Here is a 17,551-nt window from a genome sequence, read left to right as displayed (position 1 = left end):
AAGAAAAAAAAGATTGTCCATTGGCTTGCCAGTAGGATGGCCTTGGGGACGTGTTGACCAAGAAATTCATTTCTATGTCAGGGAAAACTGTCGATACATCTTACAGTTTAAGTCATACTTTTACCTTTTTTTTCATATAGTTTGCGTTAACTTTCTTGTCGCGTTCCTACGCCTTCAGCTGACCAGTGAGAGACGAGATACATCTGATGGATGGAGGTTCCATTCCATTCCGCAGTGATCCAGGAAAAATGAAACTGAAGAGAATAACGTAATAATACACGAGACAAAATAAACTATATTTATTACGGGTATAAAACTTTGAACGAGTCCCGACACTTGGGAGTCTGTAGGTTGTCGGAGAGAAAGTAGTTAATGATTAAGGAACATCAGAGTGACTGCCTGTCCTAGGGCTCCTGTGTGCGGTAAGAAACCTCAAGTTTGAATGTGTTATCTTTATCCTGCGAGAAATGAATCCCGTGAAGTGTTCAGCTGCTCCAACGATAACGAAACCTTCGATACAAGCTGAGGTGCTGTTGTCTGCCGGACACGTGAACTCAAGTCATGCAGAGGCGCCCTTCATGGGGACGATGTGGTGACCTTAGTCATGCTGAGGCGCCCTTCATGGGGACGATGTGGTGACCTTACTCATGCTGAGGCGCCCTTCACGGGGACGATGTGGTGACCTCAGTCATGCTGAGGCGCCCTTCATGGGGACGATGTGGTGACCTCAGTCATGCTGAGGCGCCCTTCAAGGGGACGATGTGGTGACATAAGTCATGCTGAGGCGCCCTTCATGGGGACGATGTGGTGACATAAGTCACGCTGAGGCGCCTTTCATGGGGACGATGTGGTGACATAAGTCACGCTGAGGCGCCCTTCATGGGGACGATGTGGTGACCTCAGTCATGCTGAGGCGCCCTTAATGGGGACGATGTGGCGACCTCAGTCATGCTGAGGCGCCCTTCATGGGGACGATGTGGTGACCTCAGTCACCATATAATCGTTACTTAGATTCGCTTTACAATGCTTCCGTAGAACCACTTGGTATACAAATGAAAATAACAAAAACAGAACCATACACATCACATTCATGTAGCATATTTGCACACGTCGGAAACACGTTCCAATAACCGCCCACTGTTGACGAGAATCATCATGAAAACAACACGTGAGAGAATGAGACACAGGTATGATGATATATACCAGTGCTGGATGGCTCGCACCTGTGCATTAAGATGGTAACGCGTTTAGTGTGCTACAAATACTGGTTCCCCAGGCGCGACGACGGGAGAACCGCCACTAGGGAGGAGGACTGCCCGAGGTCACGCCAGAATTGGACATGAAACCAATACAAACAAGACTCTGTTATTTCAAGACGTCTTTGTGTTGCTCCCATCCTGACATCATCTCCAGACACTGACGTCATCTCCAGCTGTCAGCGTACGGTAGGGGATGAAACAGACAAACAGAAACAGATAAGCAGATGGTTAGAGGATAATGACAAATGGAGACTAGGTCAAGGTTAGGCCAAGGATTAGGTGGTGTTGAGCTGCTTAGGTGGTGGTGACCTGGTTAGGTGGTGGTGACCTGGTTATGTGGTGGTGACCTGGTTAGGTGGTGGTGTCCTGGTTAGGTGGTGGTGACCTGGTTAGGTGGTGGCGACCTGGCTGGGAGGTGGTGACCTGAGAACAGGCAACGTTCATCACAAGATCAATCAAGAGATGAAGTTGAAATGTTGCATAGACAGATATTAATTCTGCTCCTCTGCGTTTTTTAGAATGACTGAATATAAAGGTAACATTCATCCCTCATCATTCCAGTCGTATATATATATATATATATGTATATATATATATATATGTGTGGAAGTCGAGAACATTATCTCGGAAAGCAAAAATGGGTATGTTTGAAGGAATAGTGGTTCCAACAATGTTGTATGGTTGCGAGGCGTGGGCTATGGATAGAGTTGTGCGCAGGAGGATGGATGTGCTGGAAATGAGATGTTTGAGGACAATGTGTGGTGTGAGGTGGTTTGATCGAGTGAGTAACGTAAGGGTAAGAGAGATGTGTGGAAATAAAAAGAGCGTGGTTGAGAGAGCAGAAGAGGGTGTTTTGAAGTGGTTTGGGCACATGGAGAGGATGAGTGAGGAAAGATTGACCAAGAGGATATATGTGTCGGAGGTGGAGGGAACAAGGAGAAGAGGGAGACCAAATTGGAGGTGGAAAGATGGAGTGAAAAAGATTTTGTGTGATCGGGGCCTGAACATGCAGGAGGGTGAAAGGAGGGCAAGGAATAGAGTGAATTGGAGCGATGTGGTATACCGGGGCTGACGTGCTGTCAGTGGATTGAATCAAGGCATGTGAAGCGTCTGGGGTAAACCATGGAAAGCTGTGTAGGTATGTATATTTGCGTGTGTGGACGTATGTATATACATGTGTATGGGGGGGTTGGGCCATTTCTTTCGTCTGTTTCCTTGCGCTACCTCGCAAACGCGGGAGACAGCGACAAAGTATAAAAAAAAAAAAAGAATATATATATATATATATATATATATATATATATATATATATATATATATATATATATATATATATATATATTTATGTATATATATACATGACTATTCTTAGTCACATGACAGACTACTATATAAAATGGGTTCCATTATTCAGTCGTTCCATTCTTATAGCAAGATCTCTCCAGGATTTTGTCATATAAACAAAATTATAGTGTAAACCAGATGCGCTGTGCACACAGCTCTACAAGGCACGGTTGTCAAAATTATGGATTCATCATATCTTTTTTTCTATACATAAACATTTGAAAATTGATTATTCATTGGAATTGTCTCCATACAATTAAATATGTTACATACTGAAGGTAAAGATGAACTTTTTTTTATTTGAAAGTATTCAGTTTATATATGAAAACTTTCCAACCTTAAAATAGGTTTACTTGAATAAACCAAGATGGATGTTTCACGCCTGCGGCACGATACAAAATCTAGATGGCAGTCTTTATTTTGCCGACATATTGACACCGCTGGGCCAAACGGTATTACAGTGTGATAACAATGTTTATTTTCTTTAGCGCCAGTTAAGGGCAGGATTTATTGACTCATTCTATAGAGGAAAAGTTTTTTGCAGATATCAAGATTCATATAAACATCAATTATCATGAGTGAAAAAAAAAAGAATAATTCAAATTTTACGAAGGTCCAGCAAAGCCTTCTTCCGACGCCATCTTGAAGTACAGGGAAAGTTTTGCTTCGAATAAAATCAATTAATAATGCCACAACAGCACGGGAGGGGACCGAACACTGTATTGCATGAGGTGTGACCCTCCGGTGTCAATATATTTGGAAAAACAACCACAAAGAATCGAAAATCTTGAAAACTCTGGACAATATAGGGCAACACTCGTGGAGAACATGGGGGAATGATTGTCATCTTGGTTAAGACGTGAAGATAAATGTTGTATATTTTGAGTAAGCTCGTTTTCTTTAGGCTGTATAGTAAAGGATTTTTTGTTTTCTTTTACACAAGTTACTAAGACATCTCGAAGTGTTACATACCGACCATTGCTCATTTACTCTGATATGAATAACTGGAGGAAAATTATCACATCGTTAATGGAATGAATCCACGATGTGTATGAAATGAGTGTGGATGAAAGGAACAACGGTCTGTGTGTTCGTATCCCCACACAATCCTGACGAACAGTTTGCGGTAACAACTCAGGTTCACAACATCATCCCAGCGTCACTCCACAAAGCGTCACCTTACTCACGGCGCCTTGTCCTAGTGGCAGATGGCAGCGTGCGACCTCACCTGACCTAGTAAATAATTCCCAGAGAAATGTGTTCGGTGGCCCGACCCACCGATACACCTGTAGTATTCTTGCGTGACGTCCACACCATATCTTCGGCAGCGGCAAGATGTCGCTGTGATTACTCCATCAAATGGACGACCTGACCCCTATCCATGAGAAGAGCCGCTTGCGGTCCAACAGCGTGGCTCTAGAGAGGTGAGACTGCTTGTTGCGACATTCGACTACGACGTCTCTGGTTCCCTTTGGGAATAACTCCTCCCAGCCCGCCTTCATGACCTGACCTTCCTGCTTCTTACATACCCGGGTATCACCGCAGGGAGGCAGAGGGAGCCTGGCTCTCGTGGGGGCCGGGTAGGATAACAAGCCCAACCCTCTAGGCCCAGTGCTTAGGTCCCTCACCACCGGCAGGCCGCCCCAGAGCATCGGGCACGCACCTCCTGAGTTGTAGGGAGGTTATACCTCAAACAACAACAAACGCAGGAAAGCAGACAGGAAGTCGACTCAATCTATACAACAAGCGTACCACTCCAACACCTGAAGTCTGTGACACGAGACTCAAGCCGCTCTGAGGGCGCCTCCTCCGTCAGTAGAAGTTCCTTACGTGACTCCTGACGTTATATCACCCCGGTAGGTTTCCTTGTGGTGCCTCATCCCTGACGCCCACCATCACTAACATCAAGGCTCCAGTACCAAGACTTACTTCTCACCCAGCTACAAGTGACCTCTCCTTTCCCACAATAATCCTGCACCTCCTGTGTCTCACTGCCCGTGGCTATTTCACCTTAAGTCCCTTAACCAATAAAGCAGCGTTGCTGTTCTTGTTAAACGTGTTTCCGTCCCTCTCTCAGTTCCACCACTCCAACAACCCAACATGAACAACCGCAAAAATCATACGTGTGTCTGGGTTGAGATTGCTGTTGATGGTGATCCCAGTATCATTCCACTTTTCTGAATTATGGGTGATTGCCTCGTAGCACCGCAGCCAACCATAATTGCTAACATGTCGTGAAAATACGGGCTATCTCCAGTCAGGCTGCCTCAGGTTTATAGATATAATTCTCATGAAAGACTGAATCGTTGTGAATACTCTCTTGATGAAGACGAATTTCTGTGTCTTCTTTTCATCGATGTCATATCGTTAGCTTTCGCTATTTTTAGCAGCAGTATGAACGATTGAGTCAGGAGCAGATGCTGGTGGTGGAGACATTATATTTAGACAGACAACAGACCCAATGACAGGCAACCGTCACTCTTCCTTCTCTTCTTCCTCGTCCCACTGATGGTCCGTCTGCCAAGTCTCTGCCACACTACTGCCAACATGACAGTTTGGTAGTCATTATATCAGGTGGTCAGACATTGCTGTCTTATATACCTTATCTTTCATAGAATTTTCTTCCTCTTCTTTATCCCTCTTTCTTTGCTTTCTCCAAATTATCATTTGTCGTTCCCTCTCTTTACACATACGTAGCTCAACGTTGCTAGTCAATGGCGCTTTTCTCTCCTATCTTACGACGATATCTTAAGAAATGTAGAATTTTTCGCTGTGTTCTGAGAGCTGCTGCTGCTGCTGCTGCGTCTTGATCAACGAGACGTGTGCGAAAGACAAAGACCGACAATGAAGATTCTGTTATGGCCAACCTTGTCCTAGCGGAAGGAACAGGCGCAGTGACGTATCCAGACAGTGATCAATTCATTCGCCTGGGAGACGCTAGCCTTCCCCTGTGTTACAAGATAGTTTTAACAGATTATTGGATTTGTGTGAGTTTCTCACGAGCGACGCCGCCTCCAGACCCAGCAGGGAGGGTAAAGATCACAGTACGTACGCTGGTTCACGAAGGGTTGGTTGGTTCCTCAGCAGAAGAGCAGCTAGCATCAAAGGTCGTTGGCGTAGCTGAGCGCTCGAGGTGGGCGTGTTCCTCTTGAAGAGCAACAGTGTCACTCGCTGATGACGACTCTGATGGTGAGGTAGTTTTACCATGTCCAACCTGATCGAGGCAGCGTCATAAACAAATGACTGAGCCTTCGAGGAAAATATTCTCGCTTGGTTCCTTCTATGTTCCAGGATTCAGAAAGGGATGGTACTGCGGGAGTTAGAAACTTGGTTGACTGGACGTAAATAAAGAGCAGTGATTTATGGTCAGATATCTGATCGATTAGATGTTAAGTGCTGAGCCACATGGATCAGTCTTAGCACCAGTTCTCTTTCTCATACATATATCAGTGTTGTTGATAATGGGCTCCATTGTAAGACATTGAAATTCGCAGACGATACGAAGTTGGAAAATGATTCTACAACAGAAAATAAACGTCTGTAGCTTCAAACGGATGTAGTAGACAAACGATATACTACTTGGCTAACAGATGGCTTACGAATCTGGATACCGATAATTGCTAAGTTTGATATGTCGGTAATAAAAACCAAAAAAGCAAGGTACAGTAGGAATTCTCTTAAAACGTAACTGAGTAAAAAAAGACTTGGCTTTAGTGAACCTCTGGTGATCTAAAGCCAAGTAAGTAGTGCACAGAAAGAGCTGAAAATTGCGAACAAAATGTTTGCATATAAATAGGTAGAACTATTGATTATTTTAAGTCTGGTGGAATTATTCTTAATCTTTAGAAGTTACTGGTGCGTCCCCAGCATGAATACTGTGTATCTGTTTTGGTCATCCGACTTGAAGATATAGACAAAATACAGAGAGCACAGGCGATTTACTTAGATGATTCTAAGACTGAGAAACAAATCTATCCATCTCTAAAACCGACTGCCACTGTGATTCACTTGGAACGTCCTTCCAGTGAGGACTTACGAAGAGATTTTGCCCAATAACGGTGGCAGCGCATAGCAATCACCGGCAGAAGACCTAGAGTTAGGGAGGATGAGTCGCGCGAGTTACGTGCTGTCAAAGTGTTATAGTTGAGATGGAAGGATTGTAGGGTTGTGGAGTAAGTGTCAGCAGGTCACGCGTGGGCGAGGCAGTGAGATAGCTATCTGGGGCCGAATGATTGCAACTTGACAGCCACTAAAGTGCTGGCTCGCTGTACAGCCGTCACAGACAACCCCTCCCCCCGTATCACACAAGCGGACGTGAAGCATTAAGCACAAGATGGACAGACATTACAGGTTGTCCTCTGTAGTTCTTCACGATTCACGAGAGCAATGTTGTCTCCCTGGAGGAAGACATGACGAGCTACCAGCAAGAACGTCAGAGAAGTTTTAAACAAAACGAAAGCTTTAGTAAAGTTCCTCATAATGTGTTTATGAAGAATAGCTTGTTGAATCTGAATTTCTAATATTTCAAGAAGACAGGAACAAACTGCAAGTTAAGAGTACAGAACTTGGCCGTGTAGGATCAATCTTTGAACTTTTGTCTTTTTAACTTAACATTATTTTGTCAATATCTATCACACAGATACTCACTCTTTACTACCCATGATTTTGTTCCCGTGGTTTGGTTCATGATCTCCGAATCTTAAAGTGGTATTTAATCGTATTGCAAACCACTGCCATCGACCTACTACTTTTGCGCATACATGCCAAGAAACCTGAGACAAACGAATGAAACGTGTCTCGAACAGTTAAAGACCGAATTAATGATTTGAGAAGCCACCTCCTCGTTATGACAGATCATACCGCAAGCAGCGATCACTTCTGTCATGTGAATTTTGCGGAACAAAACTACAACGATGCAAAAAGCAGAATGTTTAAGCAAGAAACCAAGTGTTCTAACCCACACGTGTGATGGAGGATACCATGAGAATGTCGACCATCTAGAAGTCATTAAAAAGAATAACGACATCCCTCGCGATAACCCCTGACGTCGCACACATAACCAAGTTTAACATGAGACTTCGAGCGGCTCATATACTCGTTATGTCTCAGCCAATGTGTTGGTAAAAGTCTCCAGTAAGATCCATCACTTGACGCATGTATCGAGCCTCTGCTTCAGAAACATCGAACGCATCACGAACGAAGAATCACTTCCGACGAGGCTATATCATCGTCTTATAGACGAAAAGGGAGCGCTGTCTCGTCGAGGACCCTCTCACTCCACACGAGTTCATCATTACTGAAGGTAGCGCATCCTTAGATCTAAGATGCGGGAGCTTCTGGAAAAGTGGTTCAAGGAGTAACAACTAGGATCATTTCAAGAACGAAGTACTGAAGCAATTATAGGCAATAATATATATATATATATATATATATATATATATATATATATATATATATATATATATATATATATATATATATATATATATATATATTATACTTGGGGATAGGGAAGAAAGAATACTTCCTACGTATTCCCTGCGTTCTGCAGAGGTCGACTGAAACCGGTAAGAGAGAGGGGCTGGAAATCCTCCCCTTTTGTTATGATTTTCCTAAAGAAGGAACAGAGAAGGGGGTCAAGTGAGGATACGTCCCGCTATCCTCTGTGGTTCAGTCATCTGTTCTAGAAGCTACCTCATTACCACGAGAAATATCGAATATATATATATATATATATATATATATATATATATATATATATATATATATATATATATATATATATATATATATATCATACAAACCTCCAACAGCCAGGACCGAACCCAGGACCCTTGCATAGCAGGCGGGAACGCTACTGCTCGGCTATGATCGCAGGAGCGTCCCCGCCTGCTACGCAGGGGTCCCAGGTTCCATCCTGGCTGTTGAAGGTTTGTATGATATATAGTAGTGCGCGTTCATATGCACTATATTCGTGTGTGTGTATATATATATATATATATATATATATATATATATATATATATATATATATATATATATATATATATATATTTTTTTTTTTTTTTTTTTTTTTATACTTTGTCGCTGTCTCCCGCGTTTGCGAGGTAGCGCAAGGAAACAGACGAAAGAAATGGCCCAACCCCCCCATACACATGTACATACACACGTCCACACACGCAAATATACACACCTACACAGCTTTCCATGGTTCACCCCAGACGCTTCACATGCCTTGATTCAATCCACTGACAGCACGTCAACCCCTGTATACCACATCGCTCCAATTCACTCTATTCCTTGCCCTCCTTTCACCCTCCTGCATGTTCAGGCCCCGATCACACAAAATCCTTTTCACTCCATCTTTCCACCTCCAATTTGGTCTCCCTCTTCTCCTCGTTCCCTCCACCCACCTCCGACACATATATCCTCTTGGTCAATCTTTCCTCACTCATTCTCTCCATGTGCCCAAACCATTTCAAAACACCCTCTTCTGCTCTCTCAACCACGCTCTTTTTATTTCCACACATCTCTCTTACCCTTACGTTACTTACTCGATCAAACCACCTCACACCACACATTGTCCTCAAACATCTCATTTCCAGCACATCCATCCTCCTGCGCACAACTCTATCCATAGCCCACGCCTCGCAACCATACAACATTGTTGGAACTACTATTCCTTCAAACATACCCATTTTTGCTTTCCGGGATAATGTTCTCGACTTCCACACATTTTTCAAGGCTCCCAAAATTTTCGCCCCCTCCCCCACCCCATGATCCACTTCCGCTTCCATGGTTCCATCCGCTGACAGATCCACTCCCAGATATCTAAAACACTTCACTTCCTCCAGTTTTTCACCATTCAAACTCACCTCCCAATTGACTTGACCCTCAACCCTACTGTACCTAATAACCTTGCTCTTATTGACATTTACTCTTAACTTTCTTCTTCCACACACTTTACCAAACTCCGTCACCAGCTTCTGCAGTTTCTCACATGAATCCGCCACCAGCGCTGTATCATCAGCGAACAACAACTGACTCACTTCCCAAGCTCTCTCATCCCCAACAGACTTCATACTTGCCCCTCTTTCCAAAACTCTTGCATTTACCTCCCTAACAACCCCATCCATAAACAAATTAAACAACCATGGAGACATCACACACCCCTGCCGCAAACCTACATTCACTGAGAACCAATCACTTTCCTCTCTTCCTACACGTACACATGCCTTACATCCTCGATAAAAACTTTTCACTGCTTCTAACAACTTGCCTCCCACACCATATATTCTTAATACCTTCCACAGAGCATCTCTATCAACTCTATCATATGCCTTCTCCAGATCCATAAATGCTACATATATATATATATATATAAGGGGAAAATGCGTATATCTGAATTAGTCCAAACAATGTTGTTTGAAAGCGATGCTATAGATGAGGGTGAAAGAGTTGGATATGAAATGTTTGAGGACAATATCTGGTGTGACGCTAATGAGATCGAGTGCGTGATACAAGGGTTAGAGAGGGTGTGGTACTAAGAAGCGTATAGTTGAAGAAGATGAAGAGGGTGTGCTGAAACGATTTGGACAGAATTAGAGAATGAGTAAAGAGTAATTGACAAAGAGGATGTATGTATCAGAAATGGAGGGAAAATGAAGAAAGAGACCAGACTGGAGATGCGTAAAGTGAAAAAAATTTTGAGAGGTCATGTCCTAAAGATGCAGGAGGGTGAAGGGCATGTGCGGGATAAACTTGTATAATGTCTGTCTGTTGACGTGCTGTCAGTGAACTGAATCAAGGCTTGCGAAGTGGCTGAGGAAACCATGGAAAGGTCTATGGAGCCTAGTTGTGGATAGCGAGCTGTTGTATCGGTACATTGCACATGACAGCCAGACAATGGATATGAGCAAATGCGGCCTCTCTTCGCCTGTTGCTGGCACTACCTCACTAACGCAAAAAATCGGTAGACACGTAAAAGAATATATATATATATATATATATATATATATATATATATATATATATATATATATATATATATATATATATATATATATATATATATATATTGACCCACATGGCACGGCCAAAACATGCCCCAATCAAGGCCATCGCGAGTGAGAGAAAAAAGTAAGAAAAAAGAAAAATATAAATCCTGAGTTTGTAGACCTGAGTCTTAACCAAAGAATGTTATATGTAGAAGTAAATACAAAAGATGGAAAAGAATTCCTCGACTTAGCTGCTCTAAGGACGAAGGAGGCATCATAATCATTCAATTCTCGAGTGAGTGGTGTCCACGCAGAAACTGTAGGAAACAGTTCCTAAATGCGTGCCACGGGTTCAAACTTTAGGGTCGGGGGACACATCCAGACACCTCACGAGAACGATGGCCAAAACAATACCTATACAAAAGATTGACCAGCAACAAAGCGGCGTAGGAAAGGGACGGTTGAAGACAGGTGATACCCGGAGATATTGTGAGATGGAAGGTTGAAGACAGGTGATACCCGGAGATATTGTGAGATGGAAGGCTTCTGATCCAAAACTAGTCGACGACAGGTCGAGGATGAGCCAATCAATGATGTGTGGACAGTATTCCATGCTTGGTCGAATCAAAACCCAGTACATATGAAGCAGCTGCTCACAACAAAAATATCTACGACACCTATACAACATCCCTAGCTTTTAGGAAGCAGAATTTTGTGATGTTGATTATGTGGGGCTTCCAGAACAGAGTTAAGGATATGGTTGTGCTCAACATGTCAACATTATCACTGTGTTGAATTGTAGCGTTTCGAAATTGGCGAGAAGGAAACGAATGAATCGTAAACGGAGACAAAGGGAGAAATTGCGTTTCGCGCCATAAGATATATGAGGGTTACTCCAAGACATATGATCAGTACGAGAAAGATAACGAGTATTAATCTGTCACATCATCGGTGTCGCGATACTCTTCAGTTTGGGACACCAATAAAAAAAAAAAAACCACTAGTTCAATAAAGAATTGTTTTCTTTTTGTATTTTTGTGAACCTCCGTGTGACCGAGGTAGTCAGACATCCCTCCTTGGGTTCGATTCTGACCCGTGGTGTATACATCAGAACATGTAATGTTCGCTGGTAAATCATTGGAAACAATTTTACCCTCGTGCGACAGAGAGTTGAACGCTGTTTACCGAGGACGGTCAGCGGACAGCGTAGCCTCTGCATCACCGATGGAACACATCCCATCTCCCTGGAACTGCTAACTACAGCAGCAGAGCAGAGACCACTCACTAGTGGTGGGCCTGTAGGTAGACAGACACAGGCCACCCACACCCTGGTCCTGCGGACGCCGCAGACCAACTCACGGGCATGTCGGTAAAATATTTATATATCTAAACATCACTTTTCAGGCGCCTAATTAATTTAATGACGGTGAAACACTAATGGTTGAGAGATACAATACATGAATACGATTTCGCAGTCAATAGCGGGGAAGGACATAAGGAGCGTTGGAGAGAGAGGGGTTCAGTGGAAGGCTTTACTAACCGAGGAGGATCAAGCAAGAGCCTATATTATTATTTCCCACAAAACCCGAGACATATTTCAAGAAACATCTTAACCAACCTTCACCATCCAGGCGGGCCCAGACGCCGCTTCGCCCACACACACACACAACACACGTCGGCCACTTCAACAGTTTGCGTCCCCTTCCTTGCCCCTTCACCGCTGGATCTAATTTGAACCAATCAGAAAAGTAGTGAAAACTTTACGTGACTTGGTCGAATCTTCGGATATCATTTTGAAAAAAAAAACATCCCCTCTGACGTCACCTATACAATGTCATTCATCGGTGCCAATCCTATTTGTTTCATTGCAACTGCGACGTTCTTCCTTGGCAGGAAATTATTTCATATATATATATATATATATATATATATATATATATATATATATATATATATATATATATATATATATATATATATATATATATTTTTCAAACTATTCGCCATTTCCCGCGTTAGCGAGGTAGCGTTAAGAACAGAGGACTGGGCCTTTTTTGGAATATCCTCACCTGGCCCCCTCTGTTCCTTCTTTTGGAAAATTAAAAAAAAAAAAAAACGAGAGGGGAGGATTTCCAGCCCCCCGCTCCCTCCCCTTTTAGTCGCCTTCTACGACACGCAGGGAATACGTGGGAAGTATTCTTAATCCCCTATCCCCAGGGATAATATATATATATATATATATATATATATATAATTTTCAAACGAGGCAATGTACAGAATACACTAAAGTACATTCCTGTACTCTCGTCAGCGATAAGAGCTTATCCTTTGGGTATATATATATATATATATATATATATATATATATATATATATATATATGTATATATATATATATATATATATATATATATAGAGAGAGAGAGAGAGAGAGAGAGAGAGAGAGAGAGAGAGATGGTTGGTCTTCTTTCATATCTCGGTTAGAAGTGGTTTTCTCGACCAATTTCGGGATGCCGATGGGTCTTTAATTTTTCCTATTTGATTTAGACATTTCTCACGTAACATGAAGATCTATGTCCAGAAATGATAAAAAGTATTTCTATTTCGCCGTGCAAACCTTCGATTTACAGGATTACAAGCGGCAGTCCGGTAGTAAGAGCGACAATATCCCGAACTGACTTCGCGCCGTTGAAAGTCGATAGATTGTTTCGCTGTGGAATCAAAAGTGTTTATTGTTTTTTCTTGGATTAGATATTCATTTCATGGGGAAATATGTAATTCAAATGAGCAAAATCGAAAAGCCCACCGACATTCCGAAATAGATCGAAAGAACCTCACTTCGTACAGAAAAAAATGTATCTTCATTTATCTTTCATACTTGGTCGCCGTTTCCCACGTTATCGGGTTGCGCCGGAAACGAACGAAAGAAAGGCCTCACTCGCTCATACAAATTCTCTTGCGGTCGCCTGTGTGTGTGTGATGCACCGAAACTACAGTCCCCTGTCCATAATCAGGCTCCACTAACCTTTCCATGATTCTCCCGGCTGCTTGAATGACCTAGTTCACTCTATCGACAGCAACATCAACCCCCGTATATAACATCACTGCAGTTCACTCTATCCCATTCACGCCTTCACCTTCCTACATATGTGTTCAGGCCTAAACCACTCCAGATATTCTTCCCTTCAACTTTCCATTTCCAATCTGGTCCCCGACTCCTCTTGTCCTCTCCACTTCCGACACATACATAGTCTTCATCAACCTCTCCTCACTCATTCTCTCCTTATGCCCTAACCTTTTCATTACAACCTCATTAGCTCTGTCAACCATACTCTTTAATATCTCACATCCCACTCTTACCCTATCGTTATTTACTCAATTATATATATATATATATATATATATATATATATATATATATATATATATATATATATATATATATATATATATATACATATATTTCTTTCTTTCTTTCAAACTATTCGCCATTTCCCGCATTAGCGAGGTAGCGTTAAGAACAGATGACTGGGCCTTTGAGGGACTACCCTCACCTGGCCCAATTCTCTGTTCCTTCTTTTGGAAAATTAAAAAATTAAAAAAATATGTATTATCCCTGGCGATAGGGGAGAAAGAATACTTCCCACGTATTCCCTGCGTGTCGTGGAAGGCGACTAAAAGGGGAGGGAGCGGGGGGCTGGAAATCATCCCCTCTCAATTTTTTTTAAATTTTCCAAAAGAAGGAACAGAGAAGGGGGCCAGGTGAGGATATTCCCTCAATGGCCCAGTCCTCTGTTCTTAACGCTACCTCGCTAACGCGGGAAAAGGCGAATGGTTTGAAAAAAAAAAAAAAAATATATATATATATATATATATATATATATATATATATATATATATATATATATATATATATATATATATATATATATATATATATATATATTACTGAAGAAGTCACTGTCGCTGAGTTATAAAGACAAAACCACATTTCATGAAGACAGTCTTTATTGTACCTGTACAGTTTCGGCCCGTCACAGGCCCATCTGACTTGGTAGAAACAATGACAAACGGGTTAGGTGACCTTTATATCTGTCTAATATATGAACATGGGAACGCTACGTCACTTTCCCGTCTGTGATCTGAAATGTTAAGGCCTGACCAGACAGAAAGATGGGTTCCTCTCTTGTATCCCTTGATATTTCTATCAAGTTCATGATTTGTTTCAGAGCATTGTTAGGAGAAACTTGTTCATATCATAGACTGAAATTTTGTGTAGAATTTATCAGAGCAGATATGATATCGTTACGATGTTGACACAAGCATTAAATCTGAAAACAAGATGACTCATACTGTCGTTATTTCCGTGATCAAAGTCTGCGCCGTGACAGAAAACGGCGGTTTTATCATTTCTTGTTCTATGTGAGGATATGTGAGCATAAGCGACATTCTGAAGAATCAAATAAATCAAGCACTTTGTTTACTATCGTATTAAGAAATTTTGAACACTCAATCTACAGCAATTTACTGCCACCTTGTTTTCAGTTTTAATAATTACATCAAGAGAAGGTGTTGTTGAATGTAAGTGTAACAGGCAGTTATCAGAGCGATGCCCAGGTCATGTGATAGACTGAAGGCAAGCAAGTATGAATATATATATATATATATATATATATATATATATATATATATATATATATATATATATATATATATATATGTGTGTGTGTGTGTGTGTGTGTGTGTATATATGTGTATATGTTGATATGTATATGTACGTTTATTGGCGTTTGTTTATATATATATATATATATATATATATATATATATATATATATATATATATATAATAGATGTTACCAGCCTTCGCCTGCCTGAGGTTACACTACAAGTGAACACCTACCTTCGGCGAGGCCGCACCGTCGTCTGCTGACCAGAAGCAGTACAGTCGCGTCGAAGAATTTCTCACTACAAAGGAGTCTATCATTTCCCAGCTACTGAAAGTAACGCAACCTTGAAGCTACAGGAGCTCCAGGAAATAGTTCCTAAAGCAACACCAGGACCCTCTCAAGATGCGTTTCACATGAGTAAGAAAATGGATGTAAGCGAGTGAGGCCTTTCTTTACTCTTGGCGCTACCTAGCTGACACGACAATCGGCGAACAAGCTTGTATATTCATCTAACTCCTGCCCAACAACCCCCCTTTTATGGGGCTCCAGCAGCACCCAGGAAGCCAGCCACGTCCATCATATACTAGTGGGTCATGAAGTGTGTTAACACTGTGTGCTTATCTTTGTTCGGTCTGTGCACAGTACTAGTTGGAAGATGGTCTTTCAGTGTCTTTAGCGTGGAGGCTGCATCTTAAGCATGATGAGTTTGGCGATATATTGTACCTATGAGAGGTATCCAGAGTGCAGACGAGAAAGTGTAACTCACACATGTTTAGGCTGTGTAGTTTAAGACTATATAAATATACTGGAGTGGAGTTCGAGACTGGGTCGGAGGAACTGTTGTTGAGTGGCTGTCGGGTCACTTCGATGTGGATATGTTGGTGTTTGTTTGGGGCTGAGAGAGATCTGTGAGCATAGGATGCTGGAGTGTGAGGACGCGGAAAGCTTATTATTTGTGTGGAGGTCGGCGGATGGCCATGCAGAAGCTTGGGTGAGAACAGGAGTTGTTGCGCACAACTGGGTGCCAGGCATGTCAGGGTGGCACCGTGCGCTTGTTTCGTTTGCGGGTGTTGAATGCTTGTGGTTTATATATATATATATATATATATATATATATATATATATATATATATATATATATATATATATATATATATATATAAGCGTGTTTGAGATTTCAAAGCACTGTATTAGTTAAAATGAGTCATCATTTTCAATGTTACTTTGTACTGATGTATTTAACAGTGATGAAAGTGTCCTTGTGAATGTTGACCAAGACTACATAGAACGAACAGCAACCCAGTGTCTTAAAGCAAAACATACAACTTAAGCGAACGACTCGCAGTGTCACTGTAACCAGTGACCATCCTCCCCCGTTCAGTGTCCATAGAACACCAATAGTTGACGTTAATTCTTGCGTGTAACATACAAATCTGAGAGAGACGTCCATTCCTGGTGTAGCAAATAAGTCTGTTGGCTTCCTCGTTACTGCACGTGTGTACAGTGATACGATAAACTACTTGTACTACTGATATATTCCCTTGCTGTGTCTTACAGGGGTATCTTGATCTCTGCTGTAAATCTAAACTAAATACTGTCATCGTTTTTCTTGCCTCTGATGCAAGGACTTGAGTATATTCAACCTTATTCCTTAACATGAGAACAGAAACGTAACTGCATGATTGTTGCTAGCGTGGCCAACGCACTCGTCCCTCCGACAGCAGTTTTATCACACACTTGTTGCGTGGGCTACGGAAGGTCCTCAATATTATACAAATATGAGGCAAGATTGTGCTTCCCCATGGGCGTCAATGTCGGAGCTCCGTCCCGAAGGGAATCTATATCGTCGTGTTGAGGAGAAAGGGTTGGATCAGAACTAGACGGTATAGCACGTGTGTCTTACCGTGCGAGGCGCTGCGACCTGCCGCTACACTCCCGTCCCTCGCCGCTGGCGGACGCACACTGCCGCCACCCGCTACTCACTGCCGCCGCCACCACACGTACCAGGCTGTAGTAGGAGGAGTGGGCGGGGCCGCGCGTGTTGTTGTGAGCGTCCAGCCGCCGTGCTCACCCCCCCACATCACCCCCTTAAGGCCAGGGGTAGGCCGGCTTGCCCGTATGGGTTCGGGTGGTGGGTGGGGGGTTCCCAGGATATGTTGTTGTTAGTGAGAAAGACGTGCTGGCCGGCCAGAGGCGGGAGCGCTTTTTCTATATTTGTTTACTCTCTCTCTCTCTCTCTCTCTCTCTCTCTCTCTCTCTCTCTCTCTCTCTCTCTCTCTCT

At 42.4% G+C, this 17,551-nt stretch overlaps 1 protein-coding gene across 1 annotated transcript in view; it reads right to left on the bottom strand.

Moving 5' to 3' along the window:
• The window catches only part of LOC139767255 (insulin receptor-related protein-like), a 310,767-nt gene extending 293,524 nt beyond the window's left edge, over nucleotides 1-17,243 (bottom strand). The window contains exon 1 of the mRNA XM_071696417.1: nucleotides 17,174-17,243. The gene's annotated coding sequence lies outside the window, so the exon portion shown is untranslated. The remainder of the gene's footprint in view (nucleotides 1-17,173) is intronic.
• Nucleotides 17,244-17,551: the final 308 nt, after the last annotated feature.

Source organism: Panulirus ornatus, chromosome 4, assembly GCF_036320965.1.
Source record: "Panulirus ornatus isolate Po-2019 chromosome 4, ASM3632096v1, whole genome shotgun sequence".
In the NCBI taxonomy this organism is placed as follows: Eukaryota; Metazoa; Arthropoda; class Malacostraca; order Decapoda; family Palinuridae; genus Panulirus; species Panulirus ornatus.
Note: the sequence above shows the minus strand (reverse complement) of the source record. Positions and strands in the feature narration are given on the sequence as shown.